Below are 19,893 nucleotides of genomic sequence, written 5' to 3'. Positions count from 1 at the left end.
AGCCACTGCCTGGTACTGCATCCGGGCATTATTATTATTATTATTATTATTATTATTATTATTGTTGTTGTTGTTGTTGTTGTTATTGAGTGAGAAAGCAGCGCATGCCACCAAAGTGACACTGGGGTAAAATATATGAAGCCCAGTATACCCATCATGACTGCCCGTCTATCGATCATTTTTGCCGAATCGCTAAGTTACCTGGACGTAAACACACCACCATCGGTTGTCAAGCGATGTTGGGGGACAAACAAAGACACACAAACCTATACACACACATACATATATATACATATATACGACGGGCTTCTTTCAGTTTCCGTCTACCAAATCCGCTCACAAGGCATTCGTCGGCCCGAGGCTATAGTAGAAGACACTTACCCAAGGTTTTAGCGCAGTGGGACTGAACCTAGAGCCATGTGGTTGGTAAACAAGCTACTTACCACACAGTCACTCCTGTCTAATGGAAAAGCTTCTTCTCTTTCAGAGTTAAGTTATCATCAGAGTATTTTCCCTTTATGCACCGTTTTGGGTATTTATACCTCAAAACTCCGAATATCTCAATAACCACTGGTCTGATTTACGTGAAGACTGTTTTATTCCGCTTGCATTCACATTTCAGGGGCAACTTACTTTCAAAGTATTTTCCCATTATGCGCCAGTTTAGCTGTGTAACATTGCAAGCAAGCAAGCAAGATTGAACTTTTTGATGTATTATAGATGGCCAAATTCCTTCTCTTCATATGAGCCAAAAATATCAAATCCAGTAGTTTCTTAGCTTTGTAGATATTTTCAGTGTATAATTTAAGTGACAGTATCAACATATAATTATATGTTGATGTTGTTGTAGACCACTGGACTTTTGTAAAAGAATGACAATAGATTTAATAGCAAAATAAACAAACTCGCCAGCAGACTGTCTCTGACGAACTTACCAACTGAGATATATCAGAAAGAAATCATTGTGATTTCGGTTTCAAGAATGAGCTTAGTTGAAAAAGTCATTGTAACTTTGCAATGACAGCAATAAAGGTTGTAAAGAGCTTTCCCAAAATGCAATGATTCCAGCAAATGAACAATAAGAATAATGCCAAGTAGCTTTTAGTAATTACACCATACTGTCACTGTTTTTTCTGCAGTATTTATATACTTCAGACACCCTAGGTTTATTAATTAAAAGTTGTTCAGTACATCTCTTTCTATTCTTTCTACTTGCTTGTTATTAGTCACTGCCTTGTTAGATTTGTAATGTTCTTCGAAGAATTGATTTAATTAGCTTGTTTAAAATTTATGTATAAGTAAGTAATACGCCGATAGCTTTCTGCCAAGTCAATATATTCATTCTTGGCTACAAGATTTGGTATGACTATTTTTCTGTAGAAGGCAACTTCGTCTGGCAGTATCCATCTATTAAGCGCAGTCTTTGTACTTTTTGTTTTGTAGTTTTTCTACAGTTTTACTTAAAGTTTAGGAACCGATAGTGTATGTTTTTACTGTTAATTTTGGTGCAGTTTTCTCTTCTAATAGAATTCAACCAAGTTACATTATTGCTGAAATCCTTCCTTTCATTCCAGGTCTTATACCAAAATGATCGAAGATCTTTATAAGAGGGATGTTTTCACAAAGGTGTCCTTTCTTTTTATTCACCAATACATTGCTTCTAAGTCTACGGATAACTTGTTGATAATAATTCGTGTTTCTATGATACTATTCTTGGTGTTTATCCGACTTAAGTAGCTTGTGTTGTATAATTTCATTATCTATGTACAGCAGACAACGTTCTAGGTGTTGTTTTAGAGATGCAACAGCTGTATAGAGAGAAACATTAATAGTCCAAAGCGTATTATCACATGTTTACATATTGTCTTTATCGATATAGTCGATAACTTTTAACATGAGACTAGTTTTTGTTTTTTTTTTGTAACTCTCGTCAAAAACTTTGTTATCTAAAATTAGTTTGGAGAAATTTGAAAAAACATCCTCTCAGACTTCGATTGCTAATTGTTTTTAAGTTGTAAGTATGTTCCACGATCATCTCTACACGTATGGTCTTATACAGAGAGATATAATCATCCAGTTATGGTTTTATGGTGTTGATGAAGTTGGAAGCTTGTTTACGTGTTTGTCATTCTTTTCTACGGCAGATTTTGGCTGCATTTGGATATTCTCAGGAACTTGACAACCAGTACAACTGTTTGAATAACAATCATTATCAGTTGCGGCCATTTTTCTAGTGTCACAAAAATCCCGTTTGTCGAAGTTACTTAAGTGTGAAGTGGTTTGATTTGGGTAGGGGATTGCATCCCAGAAATTATTTGATTCAAATCTAAAGCCCAAGTGGAATGAATAAAATATTTTTGCTGTCTTTGACAGGTCTTAATAATAGAACGTCAGATAAAACTCCTAGTGCTATTTTGTTAATTTTTTTTGTGTTCTGGTTAGGTCCTTTATGTCCAAATTAACTTTACCTTTCGTTCACCGAAGATGATAAAATAAGCTTTCGTTGACATAATCGATCGAAACCCATGAAGGCTACACCATAGTCTGGCAGTAGTAAAAGAGTAAAAAAAAAACGGATGAGCTGTTTTCTCCGATTTACTAGAGGCCACATGCAATATCGTGAAATTCAAACACTATTTTAGATGTTTCTGTTTTTTTTTTTTATATATTTAATCAAGCCGAAACGTTTGGCACATCAAGGATTGAAACCACGTCATGAAATCAAATAATGCAATAAAAGTTATTGATGCAAAACTTGTCAACAAAGTGTTAATTCTGTATATTTTAAAGTTGTGCTACTTCCCTTTTTTTTTTTTTTTTCTTTGGTTTCTTGTTAGAAAATAACGCAAACTAATAAATAAACTAAGAACAACAACAAAAAACAAGAAGTACATAAACAACTAAACACACATTCACGCACAAATGAAAAAAAAGAGAGAGAAGAGAAAAATCGAACCAGTGAAACTAAACCAAACCCCGAAAACTAAGTAGTGTAAAGATAAAAGAAAATCGTTGATGGATGAAAAGAGCACCAAAAATAACAAAACAAAGACAAAAATGTCCCAAAATATAACAAGAATACACACAAAGCATAACAAAGACAAAAAATCTAATAGCGGTTTATTGACTCATTAAATTGCTTTTAATGTTCACTATTGAATGAGATCAAGCGGAACGGTCGATGACTGCAGACTAAAGAACGTCCAATTTAAACTAAACAACAACAAAAATATTTTGAAAAAATAATTGGGGTGAGGTGCATTCTGTTTTCGGGTAAAAGACAAACAACTACCGAGGTTTTTGCCTTCTTTCTTACTTTCTCTTTTGCTTTTCCTTCATTTTTGCTCGTTCCTTCTTTCTTTCGTCTCTTCCTTCTCTCATTTTCTTTCATATTTTTTTTTATCGTATTGTCTTTCTTTTCATTTTTTGCATTTTGCTTTATCTACTTTCTTCTTAATTTGCTTTCCTTCTGTTTTCGTTCATTCCTCTTTTCCTTCCCTTGTTTCTTTTTATTTTACTGTCTTTCACTCTTTCTCACCTTCGTTCCTCTCTACTTTTCTTTCATTCCTTTTATTTCTTCGCTTTTGCTTTCTTTTCTTCGTTCTTTCTATTTCGCTTCTTTTCGCTTTCCGTTCGATCCTTCCTGTTCTCTCCCCATCATTTTCTTTCTTTTTTCTAATTAACTTTTTCTTTCACTGTCTTTTCCTTCTTTCCTTCATTCATTCCTTTTTTTCCTTTCGTTTCTATTTCGTTTTCTTTCATTCTTTGTTCATTCCAGATTTCACTCTTTTTTTCCCCCACTTTCTACTTGGTTTTCTTTTTCCATTCTTTATTCTTAACTTCCTTCCTTTTTACCTTCTTTTCTTCCATTCTTTCTTTCAATACCTTCCCCTCCATTTTGTTTTCAGTGTCTTCCTCTCATTCCCAAATACCATCCGAGGCCCACTCTCTTACCATCTCTCTCTTCCTAAAATTCCTTCATATCTCTCTCTTTCTCCCTTTCTCTCACTCTCTCTCTGTCAATCTCTCTCTCTCTCTTTCTCTCTCTCTCTCTCTCTCTCTCTCTCTCTATCTATCTATCTATCTATCTATGTATCTCTATCTATCTATCTATCTATCTCTCAGTCTCTCACCCACTAATTTCCTCTCTTTACTTATTTTCCTTTATTTCTTCATCTCTTCAGCATCTTTGAGAGAGGGTATTTGAGATAGATAGATAGATAGATAGATAGATAGATAGATAGATAGATAGATAGATAGATAGATAGATAGATAGAGGGGGTATAGAAGCAGATAGGCAGGTAGACAGATTGACTGATTGGCTGAAAGAAAGAAAGAAAGAAAGAAAGAAAGAAAGAAAGAAAGAAAGAAAGAAAGAAAGAAAGAAAGGAAGGAAGAAAGAAAACAAGAAAGGAAGAAAGAAATAAAGAAAGAAACGAACAAGCGACAAGCATAAATATAGAAACAAATTCGTATGTAGACCAAAAACACCATCTTCTTGCATTTAAAGTATAAATACAAATGAAAAAAATGCTAAAGGCATGAACAATGGTAACAAAATCAGTTCTAAATTTTAGCATACAATTTTCTCATCGTCTCCATCGTCGTAGTCACTGTCATCATCATCATCATCATCATCATCATCATCATCATCATCATCATCATCATCATCATCGTCATCGTCAACAACAACAACAACAACAACAACAGAACTACCTTCGCTATTATGTTCATTACTGCAAACAACACCGACATCACTGTCGTTGTCATCATTATCCCCACCACCACCATTATCATTATCATTATCAGCAGCAGCAGCAGCAGCAGCAGCAGTAATAGTAGTAGCAGCGAGACATTACCTCTGTAATAATCAAAACCATCAACACAAGCAATCTCATAAACCTTCACCTAAATTTTTCTCTTCCCTTTCTTCCTTTTTTCCCCCTCATCTTTCTCTTCCTCCTCCTCTTCTTTCTCCTTATCACAAACAACAACCATTACCGACTTCAACGCCACCATCTTGTACCGAGCCAACGATTGAGCTTCTACTTCGCGGTTTGACCAGCCAGCTAGAAATAGCAGATAAATCTCCATCAAATTACACCATGACATTTTGAAAATAGGATGGATGCATTGTATAACACTGTGTAACATTCTTTTATATTTTTGTCTTTGGCCAATAAGTGTATTTTTCCTATTTGCTTCTATCTAGAAGTCAAAGGAAATGACTACTATTCCCGTCAAGCTTTGCTTTAGTGACCTGGACATCAATGTTTTGAAACTGACCTATTTTCCATTACATTTCAGACAGATTCAGCGCTGAGTTGCTGAAGCAGAAATTTCGTTATAGTAAATATTCTCCTAAATACCACGGATTTGCTTGTCAGTCCTTAGACCTTAACCCTTGACCATGTTCCTTAGTGGTTGACAATATATGCATCTCTGACCATGAGCAGGGGTTGTAGGGGAGCATCATAGCCAAGCGTTGAGAGGGATTCTTTGAGACTTGGAAAAATGTAACAAAAGCAAAGTTTGAAGGATATATTAGTTATTTTTCATATTTTCAAGGGGTTGTTGGCACTCTGTCGCTTACGACGTCGAGGGTTCTAGTTGATCCAATCAACGGAACAGCCTGCTCGTAAAATTAACGTGCAAGTGGCTGAGCACTCCACAGACACGTATACCCTTAAAATAGTTCTCGGGGATATTCAGCGTGACACAGTGTGAGAAGGCTGGCCCATTTTAAATACAGGTACAACAGAAACAGGAAGAAAGAGTGAGAGAAAATTGTGGTGGAAGAGTACAGCAGGGTTCACCACCATCACCTGCCGGAGCCTTGTGGAGTTTTATGTGTTTTCGCTCAATAAACACTCACAACACCCGGTCTGGGAATCGAAACCGCGATCCTACGACCGCGAGTCCGCTACCCTAACCACTGGGCCATTGCGCCTCCACTTTCAAGGGGTAAGCAAACAGGAAATAACAGTTGCTACTCAAGGGCAAAAATCGTGTTACACAGTGTAATCTAAGTCGTCACATTCTTTCAAAAAGATGGAATGATTATGACTGAAATCAATACTTTTGATCATAGATATGTTCGTTCATCGTTGCCCGACAACAGTAACAACACCATCAACAACAACAACGAACGCAATGACAAAACACCCATGGAAGGGAGGAGGTGTTTTCGTCGATGAAAATTCAAGCAATTCTACAACTGCTTTAACAGCAAACGACTGTAGCAGTGAAAGCAACAAGAGCAGCAACAACAACAAACAATAACAACATTAACAAAAATAACAAAAGCAACAATAGTAGACAACTCGACACCTGGAGACAGCCACAAACGTACAAGTAGAAAAGGCCCTCTGCTATATATAGCAGGACATTGAACATATATTTAGAGCAAGGCAATTCGGCGGAGTCGATATTCTATTTTATGACTGAGGTCTTCATAGTGCAACATTTTGTGGTCGTCCACCACAGTAAGGATTTCGCTCTTCCCCTCACTTACTTGTGAAGAAGAATGACAAAGGTAACAATACCGGGGGTCCCACCAGAGCTAGATCTCTTACAGATATTGGTATACATAGTGTTGGAAGGAAGCGAAACACTATTGGAAGTGAAGAGATCGAAGCAAGAAAAACTAGTTTGGTACCACACCAGAGATACTCCATGTAAAGCCTGAGCATATAGAAAAGAAACCCAGACATCACCTCTTAGTCGGATGGAATTAAATTAAAAGTAATTGTGGAGTTCATACGACCAAATTACCACGCCTGTAGAGCAGTTGACCATCTCAGGATGTTCTACCCACACAATCAAAACATAAAAGGGGAAATTTGAACCCCACCACTGCTGCCAATACCAGCACTGCAACACCAACGATGAACAACAATAGCAGCAGTAGCAACAGTAGAAGCAAGTGGGGGAAAGAAATTATAATAATAACATCTGTAACAGCAACAACAACAGCAATAAGATATCAACATAAAATCCATCGGCAGAAGCAACTGAGGTACTCTTTACTCTTTTACTCTTTTACTTGTTTCAGTCATTTGACTGTAGCCATGCTGGAGCACCGCCTTTTAGTCGAGCAAATCGACCCCAGGACTTATTCTTTGGAAGCCTAGTACTTATTCTATCGGTCTCTTTTGCCGAAGCGCTAAGTTACGGGGACGTAAACACACCAGCATCGGTTGTCAAGCGATGTTGGGGGGACAAACGCAGACACACAAACACACACACACATACATATATATATATACATATATACGACGGGCTTCTTTCAGTTTCCGTCTACCAAATCCACTCACAAGGCTTTGGTCGGCCCGAGGCTATAGTAGAAGACACTTGCCCAAGATGCTACGCAGTGGGACTGAACCCGGGACCATGTGGTTGGTAAGCAAGCTACTTACCACACAGCCACTCCTACGCCTATTTGAAGACAAATAATGAATATAAAATAATAATCGCCCTCCGAGAACATCCCAACGCAGCTCTTTCTCTTTTTCTGTCCATATTCCCCACCCCTCTTACATACACAAACTCAGACATGCACACACAAGAGAAAACAGGTCCTTTTCCACATTCGAGTTGGAGTCTCGTGCTGAGAAGCGGGGGTGGGAAGAGAAGCCTGGGTGGGAAGAGAAGCAAAAAAAAATCTGAAAATAATCAAAAATAAAAAAGCAAAACTCAAAACAACACTAACTACACATTGATCTCAAACAATGTAAAAATCTACAAACACAAGTACACCCTCACTACCACCATCTTCAATAACAGCAACAAAAAGAAAATACACAAACAAAACAAAGGACACTAGAGAAAAATATAGCAAATCCACAAACTCAACAATAACTGAAACAAAAGCATCTACTAAATATACAAATTCACACACAACAATAACAAATTGCACCCACATCCACCTTAGTGTTAGTAAGAGAAATACTAAAGATCTGCAGTCTTACATAGCAGAAAATGGAGACATAGAGCCAAAGAGGAGAGCATTCAATAAAAGCACAATGAAAGTCCCAAGGGACCTAAGATTCGTAAAGCTGCCGGTAGAAAGATGTAAGGAAATATGTTAGAGTTACACGCGTGACATTGGGAACACAAGCGTTCGGTCTCGAAAAGGTTACGTCAGAGTTTCTTCAAGGGACCTCACACTGAGAAGGTATTTTGATGTATCCGATTGCCTACAGCAAAACCATGAAGGTATATGACTGTCTTCTCTTCTTCCCTTTTTCTTCCTACCAACATAGCGGTTTTAAGAGTGGGTTGCATAAATGCATGCATGTAGCCTTGAGTCACCCTAGAAGTAGAGGCGCTTACTCAATGACCACAAGTCATAAGTTATTAGTATCATTATCGAGGCCACGATTTTTGACACACCTTCTATGGCACCTATTTTTTTGTGACTTTGAGATCTACACATCTCTGGGGGGAACTGGAATGGGAGCTGGAGTAGCAGCGGTGTTTTAGAAAGGCCTGGTTCTCAAGATATAGTGAGTCTTCCAGAACCTGGTCGGTAAGTTAGTGGGAATGAATGTAAGCAGAACTAAAAGGGGTGCCTTCAAACTAGTAGCTGCCTACACTCCTACAAGAGCGAGGCAACCAGATTTTTGCAGGCGTCTAAAGAACGTCCCACATTTTAATGCTAGTGAACGATTAGAACATCATCTTCGATGCACGTCTGGATTTTGTGAGATCAGCTAATAGAAGAGGTGAGGGGCAAAAGATTCGCGTACTTGCTTAGAGGTTTTCAGCTGCCTGATGGGTACCGACTGGATTTCCCGAAAATGCCGATGTGGACATGAGCAAACAACATTGGGTCGCCCAGATGATATCTAAATACAGCATTCTGTAGATTAGCAGGTAAGGAGAACATTCTGTAGATTAGCAGGTAAAGAGAACATAGGTAATCTATAATTTATTGTGGCCTACTAGACAGATCATAAATTTGTTATCTGTACGCTCGAGCTAGATAGGCTACATAGATCTGGATTCGGTCATTGGAAACTGAGCATGTCTTTCCCAGCACGCCAAATTTACAGAGTCCAGATTAGTAAATTAGTGAAGCGAAAGTAGATGGAAGTCAGTCGTCAAGAACCGATGATGACTAGCCTCGAAAAGGGCTATTATAGTAGAATCGATTAGCTTTATTAAGGAAATAGCAATGCAGAAGTTTAGACCGAAGGAAGAGATATTTAAGAACCTAGAAGAGGTTCTACGGAAAGGCATCACGACCGACGTGCTGGTGCGAGATTGACTCTTAACCAATTCTTCAACGCAAAGCATGAAAGTTGCCTCGTCAGAGCTAGGATGCGTGCTCTAGAAAATGTGAAGACAAAGACCGTTTGATGTGCCCGTGTTGCAAATTCCAATCAGATGGGTATACATCTGGTCGTATTTCAACTCGTGCGTACTCTAGAATGCTAATTCTGGGTAAGAGCGGCGACGTTCTCAATGAGACTTTGGGCATCGACAAAGATCAACTGAACCGCGTATTCCAACGTAAGTAATGTCTTACTATTATGAAAGCCAAATAAACTCCTGTGCCCCTCATCCACTATAAAAGTAATGAATTAGGAGTGTTAACGTAACGTATAGACAAATGTATTCATGGTCATTCAGTATATTAAATGTTGCAGTTAAAACACTCTCAAGAAATTATCTACCGTCTTTAAAATGGTAGAGAAGAGTTCCATAAATCTTAGGACATCATGCCCTCAAGAAGAAAAAAGTAGCTATAGTTAGAAATATCTATATAAATTTTCTAGAGATCGGCTATTCTTTTGCAATCAGTGTGCATAATTAAATCAATATTAATTTTAGCAACAACAAAAGTGGCCACTCAGAGGCCAGCTGCGTAACTTTCAGAGGTCGGCTGAAAAAATTATTATTTAAACGTCCGGTACAAATAGTATCTAGTGAATAACTTTTTTTCCCATATTTAAGATCCAACTCTAGTTTCATTAATATTCTAATCGCTAACAGTTGCTATGTATCGATTCAATCACAGAAAATCGATGAATAAATTTTGCAATATCGAAAACTATGTCGTTTACTATATGTTTATTATTTTTACAGAAACTTCGATTTAATATGCTTTCTGGTATTTAAAATTGTTTCTTTTAATATAATTTTAACTTAACGTGATTTATTTTATATAATTTATTTCCTTTTATTTGAAATTTTAGATTGATAAAACCGGGATGTTTTTACCACATACCAAAAAATCGGAGCTAAGAGGGAGTCGACGATCTGAAATTAGATGTCTATTAGAAATTCAATGGAAAGAAATAGAAAATATTTTATCCATTCCATTTCGAATTTCAATTTCGTTCGGCTGCTTCCAATCTGCCGCAACACCACCTACTTTTGATTTAAACAAACGTCTCTGTTTTATCAATTTAAAATTTCAAATCGAAAAAACATGGCAAGAAATGAAATAAATTGAAGAACAAATTGAATGGAAATTGATGTTCTTCAGTTTGTACTAAGGCTATGATGTTAGAGAAAATACGAAAAAGAAAAAATATTACACAGAACCACTATTTCATCAGACATTGATACTTGTCTGAGTTATTACAAATCATAAAATTTCATCAATTTGATCTTTACTTATCAGCACGAGAGGCAGTCCTATTAAAATTTTCCAATTAACTTGTGAATAGTCGAGACTGTAAATCGCTCTTGTATGATAAGTGTTTATTTATATATTTAAAAAAACATACACACACAGAAACAAACATACACGCATCAGATAGCAGAACTATTTTTATTTTCTTATCGAATACATACGGTTTCAAGTATTCAACTTGAGTTAGGAATTATTTTCGTTTCATTCACTATATATATATATATGAATGTATTTATGCATGCATGTACGTATGTATATATGTATATGTATATATAAATATCATCATCATCGTCATTATCATTTAACGAATGTTCTCCATGCTGGCATGAGTTAGACGGTTTGACTGGAGCTGGTAATCTGGTAAGCCGGAGAGCTGCACCAGGCTCCAGTCACCTGCTTTGGCTTGGTTTCTACGGTTGGTCCCCCTTCCTGACACCAACCACTCTACAGAGTGTTCTGGGTGTTTTTTATGTGTCACCGGCATAGGTGCCCTTTACGTGCACTGTCACAGGTGCCTTTTAAGTATCACCTGTGCAGGTGCCTTTTACATATCACCAGGATTGACCACAACCGCGATTTCACTTAGCTTGACGTGTCTTCTCAAGCACAACAAATCGCCGGAAGTCGCAGTCATTTGTCATCGCCTCCATGAAACTCAAAAACCGAAGACCTTATTTCAACATCTCGTCTCACGTCTTCATGGATCTACCTTTTCCATAGGTTCCCTTCGCAATTAGAAACCGGCACTTCCTTACGCAACTGTCCTCGTCCGTACACATCACATGACCATCACATACCAGAGCAGTCATCTCTCTTGCACAGTACATTTGATGCTTCTTATACCCAATATTTTCTTTAAGACACACTGATGTACAGGCATACTGACATTGCACCTCCAATGGAGCATACTAGCTTCATTTATTTCAAGCTTCCAAATGTCTTCTGCGGTCACAGTCCGTATCTCACTGCCATGTGGCATGGCTGTTTGCACACAGGCATCATACAATATGCCTTTCACTCTGAGGGAGAGGCCCTTTGCTACCAACAAAAGTAGAGCTCTCTGAACGTTGCCCATCCCGTTCTTATTCTAACAGCTACGTTCTCGGAGCATCCACCTCTACTACTGACTTGGTCACCTAGGTAATGGAAGTTATCTATTACTTCCCGAGCATTTGACGAAGTCTATTTTCTATACATTTCTAGTATTTCTTGTACGTGCACATCTGCCGCACACAAAGACTACTTTCTCCGTTAACCATCCTCTGATACTGCTGCATCTCTTATATGTCCATAGCTTGCACCGAGTACGCCATATGGAATTTCTACCTACACCTTTTTCTTCATATCGAGCAGGACCATCTCCCTGAATTGATTTGTGATTTGTCTGTTTTCCTGCTAACTAAGACTTTGGTCGTTGCTAAATTAACTCTAAGGCCCTTTGATTCCAAACCTTGCTTCTACGCCTGAAATTTCTTCTGTAATCCAGGTAGCAATTCAGTTATAAGAGCAAGGTCATCAGCATAGAGGAGATCCCAAGGACGGCTCGTCTTAAATCCCCTGTTATGGCCTGGAGGACTATAATGAAAAAGAGAGGGCTGAGAACCAACCTTGGTGAACTCCTACATGCACACTGAATTCATTGCTGTACATGGCTTGCACAGTTCTTAGCAACCACTCGTCTATCCCTAACTTCTGTATTGACCACACATAAGGGAGCGAGGGACCCTGTCAAAGGTTTTCTCCATATCAACAAAAGCCAAGTACATAAGTTTATTTTCGATTAAGTACATCAGCAGCTACCTTACTAGGAATATAGCGTCAGTAGTGCTTTTCCCTGGCATAAGACCAAACCGCATCTCATCTAGATTAACTCTCTTTCTAATAAGTTGAGCTATGACCTCTGTAACTTTCATCACCTGGTGCAGAAATTTGATATCTTTATAGATATGTTTGTCTATGGTGTCACCTTTATCTTTGTAGCAGTTGATAATAATGTTGCTACACTAGCCATAAAGTTGGAAACGACTTTTGCCAAGCAGTGGATGAAGCATGACAAGAGAAATAGAATAAGATAAAGAAAAGAAAATTTTCCAACTTATTTTTATTCTTTTATTTTGTTTTGTATTTTGTTAACTGCCACCTTCGCTCAAATGAGATTAATTTTGTTATATATATTTTTTTCTTTTTATTAATACTATGAGCACCTCGAACGTCGCTATACCATTGTTATTGTTATTGTTGTTATTAGTACTATTGTAATTTTACCTATAGGTTTATGTTTGCATCCCCCCGTTATCTGACAGCTTGATTAGTCGAATGAAATGTGCCTCGTAAGCCCAAAGTATTCAGAAAAATACAACAGAAATTAATCGTATTCAACCCGTTGAAGCGCCCATACAAGGTTGTTGCTGAAAAATATTCAAGTATATTATAATTAGAAAGGACGATCTTCTATAATGGTATATGAATATGAACTCAGTAAATTAAAACTGGTGTGCAGTGCAGAAACAGAGGTTGTGGTTTACTACTAAATCTTGTTATTTTCCATCCTGGTGTTATATTATCCTTAACATGTGTGTATGTATGTATATATACATACATATATATATATATATATATATATATATATATATTCTTAAGAAATAATTAAGATTCAGTTGAATTAGGTACTTAAGTTGAATCACCAAGTATATCCGGTATTATCGGCACATCTCGAAGTAAGGTGAATAAAACCAAAATAAGCAACAGGATATCAAGTAGCAATGCAGTACTACCGTTTCAAGCGGTACCGTGCACGATGGTGGAACGTTTATAAACAATATTATTATATTATATAAGGCGGCGAGCTGGCAGCAACATTAGCACGCCGGGCGAAATGCTTAGCAGTATTTCATCTGTCTTTATGTTCTGAGTTCAAATTCCGCCGAGGTCGACTTTGTCTTTCATCCTTTCGGGGTCGATAAATTAAGTACCAGTTGCGTACTGGAGTCGACCTAATCAACTGACTCCTCCCTCAAAATTTCGGGCCTTGTGCATAGAGTAGAAAAGAATATTAAGTTGCATAAAAGTAAAATTTTCAAATTCAAAAATGATATCATAACCAAAATAGCTAAGCGAAGTGTATGTATCAATTATAAATATTAAAAAGGAAGATTATGTAGAATCAGTTAATTATTAGGTGGTTTCTATAAAGACTGCTCAGGGCACTTATATATGGAATATCTGGAAAGATATATATATATACTATCTATTAATTTTAAGCCATGAATCAGAAGCGGGAAAAATATGTCTATGTATTACTATTATCTCAATATCCCGCTTCTGATTCATCCCTTGATGTTTGCAATTCTATTGCTTCGTGTTATCATCTTGGACCAGAACGGTCATCAGTTTGAAAACAATCGCTCATAATGAAATTAAATGCTGTCTGTAGATCTTATTAAATTTTTTAAATGAAATGCATTTTAATAGACATGGATTATATAATCACATACATATGGGTGCTTCGGCCTTTCAGCATTTCAAATGCTCATTTAAGAGAAGGTAATTTCATATAAATCCTGCATCCTGATAACTACAGCGCTCGGGTCACCTGTTGCACCAGAATTATGTATGTTTGAAGGACGAGAGAAAGGGATTGGCTCTGCATAGATTATGCACTCTGTAATAATATTCAAGGTTCAAGTTGTTCAGCGAACCAAGACACCAGCACCAAGAGCATTTCCCTTTCGTCATAAGTCCAGAGGAATAAAAACAAAGCGTAGCTGTGTCTTGCTAAATCCTAATTGGTCGAAGTACCGTGAGAGTCCGGGCATGTATGTATGCATGTATGTATGGATGGATGGATGGGATGGATGCATTCATGTGCGTATGTGTGTATGCATTGATGTATCATGTATATATGTATGTATCTGTGTGTATGTATGAGTGTGAATGTGTGCGTGTGAGTGTTTGTAGTATTTATGTGTGTGTGCATGTAATTACATAGAGATGCTCACACACACACACACACACACACACATTTATTTCTACTGAAAGCATAAAGCAAACGATTAATCGTCCAATGACAAGAGGTTTTTGAAATGATGAATTGTTTGCTTGGAAGACAGCTTCATTTTTATTCTTATAACTAATTTCATCTAATTTTAACTAATTGAGCTAATATATCATTCAGTATCAAATATCATGAAGATTGAGAATTACTCCTACTCTTGACAAAGTAAGAATTTGTGAAAACTGTTCGGCAAATGTGTTTAAAATGAATTATTATTACTTTAATATTTACAAGATGACTTAAAGATTCTTGTTCACAGTTAGTCTCAGAAAATGCTTTCTAAAGTTGTTAGTGTTCTGATATTAATCCTCTGATATTTGTATTCAACTCAACACAATAAGAGATAGACATTTAATTCTATTACGTGAGATAAATAAGGGAAAGAAATCATCTGCCACACAATATAAATGAGATAAGTTTCGTAGTAAACATTATTTAGATTAATTTTTCTGTAAAGATTATTCTGTAAATTGTAGTGACGAAAATGCCTGCGGAGCTTGCAGAAAACGTTATTGTTATATGGAGCAAAACAACAGGTAAAGTGAATAATAGTTTATCTATCGTGTTAAGTCAAAAATTTTGCAATATTTTGGCAAGTTATTTGCTTTATTCGCCAAGTTACAACAAAAGCAGCTTTTCATTCAAAATAATAGAGACCATCGTGTTGTACGGTCTAAAGCCACCTTTCTACCAGTTCTTAGATCTCACGCTGATACCAGGTCTTGTCCTTCGAAGTGAAAAACTCCTTCACTGAAGCTTCCACCTCCTCTTGGTTAATGAAGCATCGCGAGCGCAGGAAGTGATCTATGGATCGGAACAAGTAATAATCCGAGGGAAATATTTTTTCCGCAATTCTAACGTGCATAAGCAATGGTTAAGCAAGGGCCAATTTCCGGAACATGTCACCCAACACGAGCGTTTCGAACACATGGTGATGCTTTGCGTCTGGCGGAATTATGATGGGATAATTCACTACGAGTTCGCTCCGGACGGTCGAACCATTCGATGCCAACCTGTAGTGCGAACAGCTGGAACCGATGAATGCCATTGTGAGGCAAAAGTACCAGACATTGGTTTAACAAGACAGCACAAGTCTTCTACAAGCTCTTCTACAAGACAGCACAAGACTTCATACCGCTTAAACAACCTGGAATAAACTCCAGAAATTTGAAGGAATAGAACTGATGCCAAATCCGGCATATAGTCCGGACCTTGCTCCCTCGGATTATTACTTGTTCCGATCCATGGATCACTTCCTGCGCTCGGGATCAAGAAGAAGTAGAAATTTCAATGAAGAAATTCTTCGCCATGAAGGACAAGAACAAGTATCAGTGTGGAATCAAAGAACTGGAAGGAAGGTGACTTCAGACTGTGCAACACGATGGCCTCCACTTTGAATGCTCGGCTGCTTTTGTTGTAACTTGACGAATAGAGTAAATAAGTTACCAAAATATTGCAAAACTTTTGACTCGACACAATATTAAAACGGTAAAAATGAACGTTGCTTGTAAATAAAAACTCGTTTTTGTTGGACGTAAAATTTAGGCGTAAAATTTAGAATCAATGAACCTGAATATGTTAGAATGGCGATGGAGTTGATGGGTTGACAGTCATTAGAGTGGCGAGCAGAATGTCTAGCGGTATTAGCTTGTCCATTTATATCTGGAGTTCAAACTCCACTGAGGTCAGCCTATCCGACTGTCATCCTCTTGAAGTCGATAAAATACAACATCTATCATATACTGGAGACTATATAATCGATTATTTCTTCTGTGTACTTCCTTCTGCCAATGCTAGAAATTAATATTGGAATGGGAATAAATTTCCAGTATTCCATTTACAAGTGCAAACATTACTCTATGTGATTCGCCAATATTTCAATGAGTAAGATACTATGTGGCCACTGGACTTATTAGAAATAGCAGCAAAATCTTCTTCAAACTATAGTCTGGCTTGAATAGAAAGTACATATCGAACAATGTGGTTTTGAATGCATTCTATCAGAAAAAATGGACGTGATAGTCGAAGCCTGAACATCTTTGACCATAAATTCTTTCAATAAGGCCTAATCTGCGTTAACAGCAACTATAGTAATTAACAATTGGGAAAAAAAATTCTAGTTGTAATGACTTATTTCTGCTCCGCTTTCGAAATTTCGAAGTTTCAAAATTCATCCACTAGTATTCAAAATATATATTTCTTGATTTCCTCTTCCTGGGGAGAATTTGGACATAGGACTATGGATCGGCAAAATACTCCTCAACTACGAATAGATTTCCAATTTCTATTTGTAAATAGGTATGACTCAGGATAACTGCACAGTCAACGATCTTCCGTTAGGATTTCGTTCCTCTGTCAAATGAATTAAATGCGACCCCAGTTGAAACAAGTAATGATAAATATATAAACTCTACCAATATGGTTAAGTCCCATTTTATTGTTCTAAATAAATAGCAGTTTAAAAAATTAATAGTAATCATCATGATTATAAAACTATCGTTTGTAGCAATGCTTAGCATTCGAAACCTATTAAGTCCAGCAACGGGTGAAGGACCTTAGCCCATATTTCATCCAAATGTTTTGCTGCATTTTTATGGCGGTGTGATCAAATGGAAAATTCCGTGCAGTTTCGCACATAATCATGGTTACAAACTGAGATGCGTGGAATATACAATTGCAAAGGTTTCCTTTGTCAGTCGGCAGCTTTGCCAAGTATATATTCTTATCTTTTGCCAAGCTTACATTCCCACTCACTAGCCACTTGTATTCAGTATAATAGTTTGTGTGAAGTAACAATTGTTACATCAGTCAGTAAATAAACATGTTAAGCAAATATGAATATCATAATCGGTTTTATTTGAAAGTAGTACGCATCCAGACCAAATAATACAGATCCCAGCTAACCAGGTTCACACGTTCATTAACGTATTTTGAATTATACAGCGTCCCTATAAACAGACATTTATTTTACCTTCCAATCACTTATTAAGAAAGGTAGATATTACAAGCAGAGGTTTGATGCTATAGTATAGTACATTCAGAAAGAGAAGTAATAAAACAGGCTGTTTCGTAGATTGTGACTCAAATCAAGCTGCCTGATATTATTATATGTGGTTCTTTAATTATATGTGGTTCGACAAGAGATTTTATGAGATTGTTTATAAATCAAAGTATTCAATAATTATAATCAAAAATTGTTGATGAGCGATAGTTAAAAGCTATTTCTTCAATTAATGAGTTTCATAATTTTATAAGTATTCAATAATAAAGGATATAATTAAAATGTGTTGATAATCGATAGCTAAACGAAAGTTTTCAATAATGAAAGTATTGTTGTAGACTTTAGTTTTATTTTCGACTATAAAATAAAACTTAAACATCCCATAATGCTACACTCAGACTATGCTTGTTCATAAACAACATAACGCATGAAATGGTTTAATGTAGGGGATTACTGACAACATAAGTGAAGGCTTGTCAAAGTGTATCTCTTGTTTAAAAGAAAACATCTGTCCTGTAATTTCAAATATAAAATATACTTTCTAGTTTTTGTGAAAATGGAATTTTTTTTTACTTCCCTTTTATTTGTGTCAAATTTGGCAGTTATTTTCCTTTTATATTTCGTTGTAGTGTAGCAATCTAAAAACAAGTTTTCGAAGTATGACGTGCACGCAAATAAAGTATATATACGGGAATAGTGAAAAGTGAGGAACTATACACTGAGATCAGTCAGAAGGAATCATAAGGTATTATTTCTGATAGTTTTTAGTTTTTGTTATTTTTTACCACTTTTGCTAACAATGTGCAAGTGTTTGGGCTTGTATATATAAATGTGTATCCATTTATGTGTGCATGTGTATGCGCATGTGTGCATGTGTATTCATGTTCTTTAGTTTTTGAATTCTTTGAAATATAAAACAAGGATTATTTCTAACATGGAAATAAAACACCATCATTGGTATTTAGTCAGTGTCTGCAAACAGAATGAATTTGAAGAATATGTTGTTTGGTGTTTTCCTTGTCTCAAAACTCCAATATAAATGGTCATTAACATAACTAAATATTCAAATAACTATAGATGTAAATGTAAATTTATATTTTGTTTATATTTGTTTACTGCTTCCCATTAATATCTTTACCATCTGAGTAGTATATACTACGCTGAAGAGATCTAGGAATACCTAAACATACCTGTTTCTTTCATCGGTTGGATTTAGATACCATATCCTTTCCAATCTGATTTGTCAGTATTGTTCTTAAAATTCCATCAACTCATCCTGTTGGTGTTATTTATTTGTTGATTTTAAACTTTTAAATATATACACACACAGAGCGATTAATTGCTTAGATAATTTCTATTAATCGAAAATTTTCAACTCCCTATATTACTTGTAAGAGGTCTTACCGATTCTCTGTTAAATATTTCCTGAGATACCCTCCATCAGCCACATTATTGATACAGGTTTATGTCGTACTTTTGACAGATCTGATTTTCGTACGAACATTGAAAGACCGTTCAGTCGTTTTTCTTTTGGTAAGGAATATACAGAAGGAAATAGTGTAGCGTAGTGGATGAGGATGAAAGGGCTAAGGTCATGTTTTTGCCTCTCTAATCTAAGCTTCGTCAATCTCTTCACCTGAGCAGAAGTTGAGAGGAATTGAGAGACGCAATACAATCCTACAAGTTTTATGAGCGTTTAGTAAGTTTCGCAAATATGATTTTGCCGGCATAGATTACAACTATTTCTTCCAAATCTTTTATATTTACAGAAAATATAGATTCGATGGTGAGAAAATAGGCTTGAATGAGATGATTAATTGATATAAACTTGACACCCATTAAATCAAGTCAGGATTTTTAAACAGGTAAAACCATTTATTGTGTACTAGCAGAGATACTCGCCTTACTCGGGATTAAAATAGCATAGTTTTTTTATTGTTCTAGTTGTTTCGGTCATGTGACTGCAGACATGCTGGATGCTAGAGCACCGCCTTTAGTCGAAGAAATCGACCTCAGGGTTGATTATTTGTAAGCCTTGTAGTTACTCTATCGGAGTGTTTTTCAAACGGCTAAATGACGGGAACGTAAACACAGCATCATCGGTTGTCAAGTGATGCTGGGGTACAACCACAAGGACACACATACACACACATACATATATATATATATATACATACATATAAATATATATAT

The sequence above is a fragment of the Octopus bimaculoides genome, chromosome 3 (genome assembly GCF_001194135.2).
Source record: "Octopus bimaculoides isolate UCB-OBI-ISO-001 chromosome 3, ASM119413v2, whole genome shotgun sequence".
Lineage (NCBI taxonomy): Eukaryota > Metazoa > Mollusca > Cephalopoda > Octopoda > Octopodidae > Octopus > Octopus bimaculoides.
This window is presented reverse-complemented; position numbering follows the sequence as displayed.